Source organism: Bufo bufo, chromosome 1, assembly GCF_905171765.1.
Source record: "Bufo bufo chromosome 1, aBufBuf1.1, whole genome shotgun sequence".
Classification (NCBI taxonomy): Eukaryota; Metazoa; Chordata; class Amphibia; order Anura; family Bufonidae; genus Bufo; species Bufo bufo.
The window spans coordinates 398,434,347-398,442,012 of NC_053389.1; the positions used below are offsets into that span (position 1 = coordinate 398,434,347).

At 48.6% G+C, this 7,666-nt stretch overlaps 1 protein-coding gene across 3 annotated transcripts in view; it reads right to left on the bottom strand.

Moving 5' to 3' along the window:
• Positions 1 to 2,681, bottom strand: part of NR3C1 (nuclear receptor subfamily 3 group C member 1) — a 199,968-nt gene extending 197,287 nt beyond the window's left edge. For 2 of the 3 annotated variants that reach the window (XM_040406053.1, XM_040406041.1), the window contains exon 1: positions 2,529 to 2,681. The gene's annotated coding sequence lies outside the window, so the exon portion shown is untranslated. The other variant, XM_040406046.1, reaches the window with a different exon arrangement.
• Between the last annotated feature and the right edge of the window lie 4,985 nt (positions 2,682 to 7,666).

Sequence of the window (7,666 nt, forward strand, 5' to 3'; positions counted from 1 at the left end):
GTGTCACTAATGGAAGATTAGCAATGCAAATCAACTTCCTAATCCTCCATATTGTGCCACACTGCACACTCCAATACATGGAATAATGAAGAAGTCCACAGTCAGCCGCAGGTGGTCTCTGAAGCCTCAACATCATGTGGATGGATTGATGGATAGATATATATGAGATAGATATGAGATAGATATATATAACAAAGATATGAGATAGATAGATAGATAGATAGATAGATAGATAGATAGATAGATAGATAGATAGATAGATAGATAGATATAGAGATCTGAGCAACCGGGGCGTCCTCCCTTCCTGCTAAACTGTTCACTTTCAGAAACTGACAGCTACACCTACCTGGGCCTAGAAATCAGCCAATCAGGGAGTTTTAAGAAAGCCATGGAAACACTAAAAGACAAGGCGATCAAAACCTTCTATGCCATCAGAAGGCGTCTGTATCATCTTAAGGCACCAGTGACCGTCTAGCTTAAATTCCTTGACACCATCATCACCCCAATCCTCCTGTAAGGCAGCAAAGTCTGGGGCCCAGACATATACCCAGACTGGGCAAAATGGGACTCTGGGCCAACAGAACTTTTCCAACTAGAATTGTGCAAACACCTTCTCCAGGTCCACAGGAGCACCTCAAACAGCACCTGTCGAGCATAACTGGGCAGATTCCTACTTCACTTTGCTGTCCAGAAGAAGGCGCAATCATTCAGAACCCATCTGCATAGCAGCAGTCCCAGCTCCTACCATCACAAAGCCTTGTTACACCAAGAAGCCCCAGAAAAACAAAGCACCCTGCAACAAGTCACCCAAACCCAGCCTGCCCAAGCCACCAACCAATACAGCCTGGCAAAGGGGGAAATCCAGAAGACGATACACAAGGGTAAAGAGGAGTATATCAGCGTCTGGAGGAACGACATACGAACATCACAGAAGCTGACAGTATAACAGAGCCTGCAGAGGGAGTACAAACTGGCCCCATATCTGGAGAAACTCCCCAATCCAAGAGACCGACAGATCCTGAGCCGCTACAGACTGAGCGCCCACAGCCTGCTCATTGAATCCGAGCGTCACCGACAGAGGTACATGCCCAGGTAGAGCAGACTGTGCCAGCAGGAGGCCGTGGAGGATGAGGCTAATTTCCTGCTGTGGTGCCCCAAATACTCAGCAGTGAGGGATTCTCACTTCAGGAGACTGTCTGATCTCTGCCGAGACTTCACCTCCATGGAGGATGAAGAGAGACTCTCCATACTGCTGGGGGAAGAGAAGAACACAGCAGCACAATATATTACTGCCTGCCATAGACTGAGAGGAGCCTGATATACCATGGACACCCCACTCTGGATGTGTCCCCATCCCCCGAACTTACCCTATACCCCCACCCTGGACGTGTCCCCTTCCCCAACTCAATTATTTCCCACTTGCTTTGGCAATGCTAAAATGTATTTAGTCCTGCCAATAAAGCTGATTTGATTTAGATAGATATGAGATAGATAGATGAGACATATAGATAGATTAGATAGAGTTAAGAGCCCATTGATTTCCTATGGGTTTACAGTGTATGTAGGGCAGGAGTCAGTAATACATATTTCCACATTCCATCATATACAGCCTTGTAGTCAATACTCCCATATAAAACCCGGGAATGAAATCCATGCAGTCAGGTCTAGCTGGGGTTCAGCGGTTTTCACTGCACTGTATTTTAGGGCCACAGCACCCATATTCCTTGAACATTGCCCCTCATCCTCCTGACTCCATAGTACTACAGTGGCTCATGTACTTATAACGGAGAGAGGGGTTTATCAGTGGCTGCCATGCACTATACAACCCCTACATACAGAAGCCCGCCGATCGCAGCGACCTGCTGCACGCACACCCACCAGCACATGACAACCAGCGCTGTACACAGACGGCTATTAATACTAGGGAGGGCATGACGTCACGCGCGGCCCCGCCCCCACAGCCTGCGCCGCTGTCAGCAGAGAGGAAATAAACAGCTCGGCCGTCATGGGGGTAATGGAGCCCACCACGGACAGCAACCTGTGGCGACACTACAACAGCTGGAGGCCCACAGGACATTGGGGTGGAGGGAAAGTTACATGTAGGCATATGGAGTGTAAGTTCTTGGGCCCAGGCAGTCCCTCCTAAAGTGCACGCGTGTAATTCGGAAGTTGCGCGCCAGGGACGAGAGTGTCACGACGTCCGAAGCCCCCCGAAAGTTCCGTGCAGAAAGCGGAGGGGCCGCCACTGAGCGCGGCGCCGTGTCCCTCCCGCGGGCAGCGTTTGCCCTTCAGCCGCCATTCGTGCACCGGCTGTGCGCCTCCCGACCACTTCCATGTGCGGCACCGTGGCGCCCGGAACTTCCCCAGCGAGCGCTCTATACATACACAAGTGTGAGGAGCGGCTTCCCCGGAGCCCCGGGAACATGGCAGAGCTCGTCCCGTCACCCGCGTCACCCGCCAGAAGTGGCCCCGGACTCTGCGCGCAGCCTCTCCTCCCTCAGCTCCCGCCCCGCACTGCTGACACTTACTCCTCCCGGCCCTCAGACTCCGGGCATGTCTCTCCAGCGCTTCCTGTGGGTGGACGGTGCCCCCTCGACGCCTAGCTTCCAGCGGCCCCTGTACGCGCTGCAGACGGCAGAGGCGCCCTCGGGCTTGGGAGCCGCCTATCCCGGACATGCGGGGAGGAGGGAGGCAGAGGGCGGCCGCCCGGTGGAGGGGAGGCTGGCCGACCGAGCGGAGAACGCTGCAACCTGTTGGCTGCTGCCGGCAACTACAGCCCGGCTCTCCCGCGGGTGGGATGGGTACCTGCTGCAGTGGGATCGCCACAGATAGCCTATGGAGATGCCCGCGTATTTCCACTAATCGGCCCTGTTCTTTACTTTTATTTAAGAGCATGTTAGTGAATGGCAACTATCTGGACTACAAAACATCTATACGACCTGTGCTGCTCACTGGCACTCCAGTTGTTGTCAACTACAACTCCCAGCATGAACACATGCTCGGCTGTTCTTGGAAGTGAATGGTGCCTATTGGGAGCTGTAGTTTGTCAACAACTGTTATGCTGATCCCTGAAATAGGGACACAACTGGAAGCTCCTGGTCCCTAGCATATGGCTGGCCTACCAGAGGATCCTCTGCTGCCCTATGATAGAGATGCCTCGTAGAATGGATCCATGAATACGGTGGTGTGAATGTACTCTGAATCACTACCGTTATTAGTTCTATATCCGGTATTTCTGGATGTTACCAGATTGGGGTATTGACTATAACGGGAACCGGCAGAGATCCGGACGCTACCCAGCAAATATGCAAGGATTTGGCTGGACGAGAAAATGCTGCGTGCTGTGGTTTTTGTCTGATCTCCAACGGTTCCCATTATAGTCAATGAGCCTGGCGGTATTCCTTACATCCGGATCCAGAGAGCCCCAGAACTGAGGCCTCAGGCTGACGGCTGTTGCCATTTTCGCAGTCTGTAAATTGCGGATCCACAAAACGCACATACCGGCCGTGTCTCTTGCGCATTTTACAGAATGTCCTGCCGTCTATAGAACTGTCCTACTCTTCTCCATAAAACGGACAATAGGACATGTTCTATTATTTATTTTTTTGCAGGTGCCACGGCATGGACATATGGCTGCAGACCGCATCTTTTGTGGCCTTATTGAAATGAATGGGTCCGCATCCAACCCACAGAAAATGCAGATCAAAGATATGGTCGCGTGCATAAGCCCTAATAACTTCAACTTTATTGAAGATATGAGGGTTGGGCCTCAAGAATAACTTCCTCTGGTAGGCCCGCACCTTCCGTGTAACGTGTACATTATGCCAGCAGTATACACCGCTCCGTGTCCTGTTCCATAGCACAATTGTCTTGCCTTTCCCCTTCTTGTATATCAGTAGGGTAGTTAAAGGGGTTGTCTAATCTCCTGGGAGAAAATCATTATATAATACATTCTCGACGTTCTATTAATATCTTCAGCTTTCTGTCACTGAACGGAAACCTTCTTGTTTACACCAAGAAGCAGGAAGCCATGCAGACCTTATACCTGTCTCAGCTGAGAGCTCCACAGTACAGTGCATTTCAGAGCGATCAGCCGAGCCGCAAGTTCTTCACATAGGCTACATTGGTACATGCAGTTTTTTTTTTACGTATGTTTTTTTTTTTTCCCCAGATATAAAAAAGTTGGCCATAATTTGCAACTTTTTAAGCTTCTCTCCACTTCTAAAGTGGCGAGAAAAGGGGGCTTAGTGCAGCCCACCAGATTTACTATAACTTGCACCAGAAAGTGGACTAAGCTATCGCTGATGTAGACTTTCTGGTGCAGGGCAGAGATGTGCCTAATTTATTAAAAAGCATCTGCCTCTTAATTAATTAGGTGCATCTTACTCCAGTCATGATATATGTCCCATAAGATATCGGTCGGCAGAACACTAGTTTGGCTGATGGCTGTCTCCCCGATGTCCCCCATACACATGCCCACTTGGCAGGTTCAGCTCACCCATGTGCAGGTGGCCTTATTGTCTCTGTATGCAGTGTGTCCCAGTTATATTTTCAGGCTTGTGCTCTCCTCAGACCCTGCAATCTTGCACTCAGTGTTGGACTGCCCCTCCTCTGTCAGTACTGCCCACCTGTTGTCTATTTGCAGCGCTGCCTACTTCTGGTGCCCCCATACAGAGCCTTCACCTTACTGACAAGCCTGCTGCCTATTACTAGCACTGCTTAGTTATATTTAGGGATGAGTGAGCACTCCGTACAGTGTTGAAACAAAGTTTTATGCGAATCGATTTCGGATGATTCATCTGAAGTCGATTCACTTATCTCTAGTTATAATGCCCCCATATAGTGCCATCAGCTTACTGATCTGCCTGCTGCAATGGTAGCGCTGCTTACTTGCTGGGGCCGGAACTGCTTGTCACTGAGATCCGAAGTCGATCTGTGATCCATGATGAAACGCTTGGCTATCCTAGTTGACTACTGTGCATTCAGAGAACACAGGACTTCAGTGTACTTTGAATGCACAGTAGTTTAGAGATAAGGTTTACTAGATGACCAGCACAAAGTGAAAGTTTCAGTCACACAGCTAGAAAAACATTTAGGCCCCTTTCACACAGGCGTTGCGGATTGGGGCCGGATGCGTTCAGGGAAAATGGTGTGATTTTGACACTAAAACAAGTCAGTTTTCACTGCGATTGCGTTCCATGTTTGCGGTTTTTCCGTGCGGGTGCAAAACATTGTAATGCGTTTTGTACGCGCGTGAGAAAAATCGGCATGTTTGGTACCCAGACCCGGACTTCTTCACAGAAGTTTGGGTTTTGGTTAGGTGTTGTGTAGATTTTATTATTTTCCCTTATAACATGGTTATAAGGGAAAATAATAGCATTCTTAATACAGAATGCATAGTACAATGGAGCTGGAGGGGTTAAAAAATAATAATTTAACTCTCCTTAATCCACTTGATCGCGCAGCCCGGCTTCTCTTCTGTCTTCTTCTTTGAGGAATAGGACCTTTGATGACGTCACTGCGCCCATCACATGGTTCATCACATGATCTTTTACCATGGTGATGGACCATGTGATGAGCGCAGTGACGTCATCAAAGGTCCTTTTCCTGTGCACAGCAAAGAAGACAGAAGAGAAGCCGGGCTGCACGATCAAGTGGATTAAGGTGAGTTATATATATATATTTTTTTAACCGCTCCAGCCCTATTGTACTATGCATTCTGTATTAAGAATGCTATTATTTTTTCTTATAACCATGTTATAAGGGAAAAGAATAATCATCGGGTCCCCATCCTGATAATTTCCTAGCAACCGTGCGTGAAAATCGCACCGCATCCGCACTTGCTTGCGGATGCTTGCGATTTTCACACAGCCCCATTCACTTCTATGGGGCCTGCGTTGCGTGAAAAACGCAGAATATAGAACATGCTGCGATTTTCTCGCAACGCACAAGTGATGCGTGAAAATCGCCGCTCGTGTGCACAGCCCCATAGAAATGAATGGGTCTGGATTCAGTGCGGGTGCAATGTGTTCACGTCACGCATCGCATCCGCGCGGAAAACTCGCTTGTGTGAAAGGGGCCTTAAAGGGGTATTCCCATCACAATGATCACTGTTAAACCTGTTAATGATTTGACAGTGATCATTTTTGTAAATACATTTTATTACCCAATTCCCACCCTTTTGAGAAAATAAGTCCCCTCTTACCTGATTGCTGTCTTTCGTCTCCCCTGGTTACGGCCACCTCGTGGCCGCGCTTGCGCAGAAGACTGAAGATTTTCTCCTGACCGGGCCGCGCAATGTCCTGAACGCGCACGCCACCGCGCATGCGACATGATGACTTCTTCCTGGCCAGTATAGTACAGAGCCGCGACCGCGCATGCCGGCTCTGTACTATACAGGCCAGGAATAAGTCACCATGGCGCATGCGCGGCGGCGTGCGCGTTGAAGATGTCAATCAAGCTGACTGAGCCCGCCCAGCCGAATCCAGGAAGTGAACGTCGCGCTCGCCGCAGGGAAGTGTGAAAACTGTTGATGGGAATATCGCTTTAACTCTTTGGGACAGAAGAGCTCAATATTTTTAATAAAGGCCTATTCAAAAAAGATTTTTAGCCAATAATGAGTAACATGCAATCATTTTGAAAAAAATTGCCTCCGAAGGTGTACATAGCCTTTAAACACCCCCCACTACATAACCACCCAATGCTCTTCCCACATAACCCAGTTTACCACTGTCAAGCTTTCCACCTTCGTTTTCAAGTCACACTTCACCACCTGTGCCCTTGATTCAGTACCATCTCACCTCATCCCTAACCTTGCCTCTATAGATATCCCTGCCCTAATGTACCTCTTCAACATATTGCTAACCATTGGTGTCTTCACACCCATCTGTCATACCCATACGCAAGAAGCCTTCCCTGGACCCATCCTTTTTATCCAGCTATCGTCCCATTTCACTGCTCCCATTTGCATCCAAACTCCTTGAACAACATGTTAATATAGTGGGACCGCGCTGCTCCTCATTCACACAGAGCGTTTTTCCACGAATGCAGGTATTCACTTTATCTGGCCCAAGACGGACACCCTTCAGTTAGATCGCAATGTGCTTCTACGCGGATTGGAATTCAGCATATCTATGCTGGATCGTCGTAGGCTCCTCTGCAAGCTGTCATAAACCGCACAATAGTGAGAGTACCTCCGGCACAGTTAAAAATTCTGTTTTATTATACTCACAGAAATAAAATGGTTTTTCAGCATATCAATATAGCAATAGTCTTTCTGCACAGCCCGACCCGGGTTTCACATATAGCTTCGTCAGGGGCGAGAATCTACCACAACTAGGGTAGGCGGATATTTAACCCCCTTCCCGCCATGTGGCACAGCTGATAGTTATATTACCCATCCAATTACAAAAGATGGGTTCTCCAAAAATGCTCATATTACAATAAAATACAAATAAAAACACATTCCAATCCTATTTCAAGATCCATATACAAAATATCGCACTTATATAGCTTTTTCATGCTGTCTTCCCCCATTGGGACTTAGGCCCCTTTCACACGGGCGAGTATTTCGCGCGGATGCCATGCGTGAGTTGAACGCATTGCACCCGCATTGAATACCGACCCATTCATTTCTATGGGGCTGTTCACATGAGCGGTGATTTTC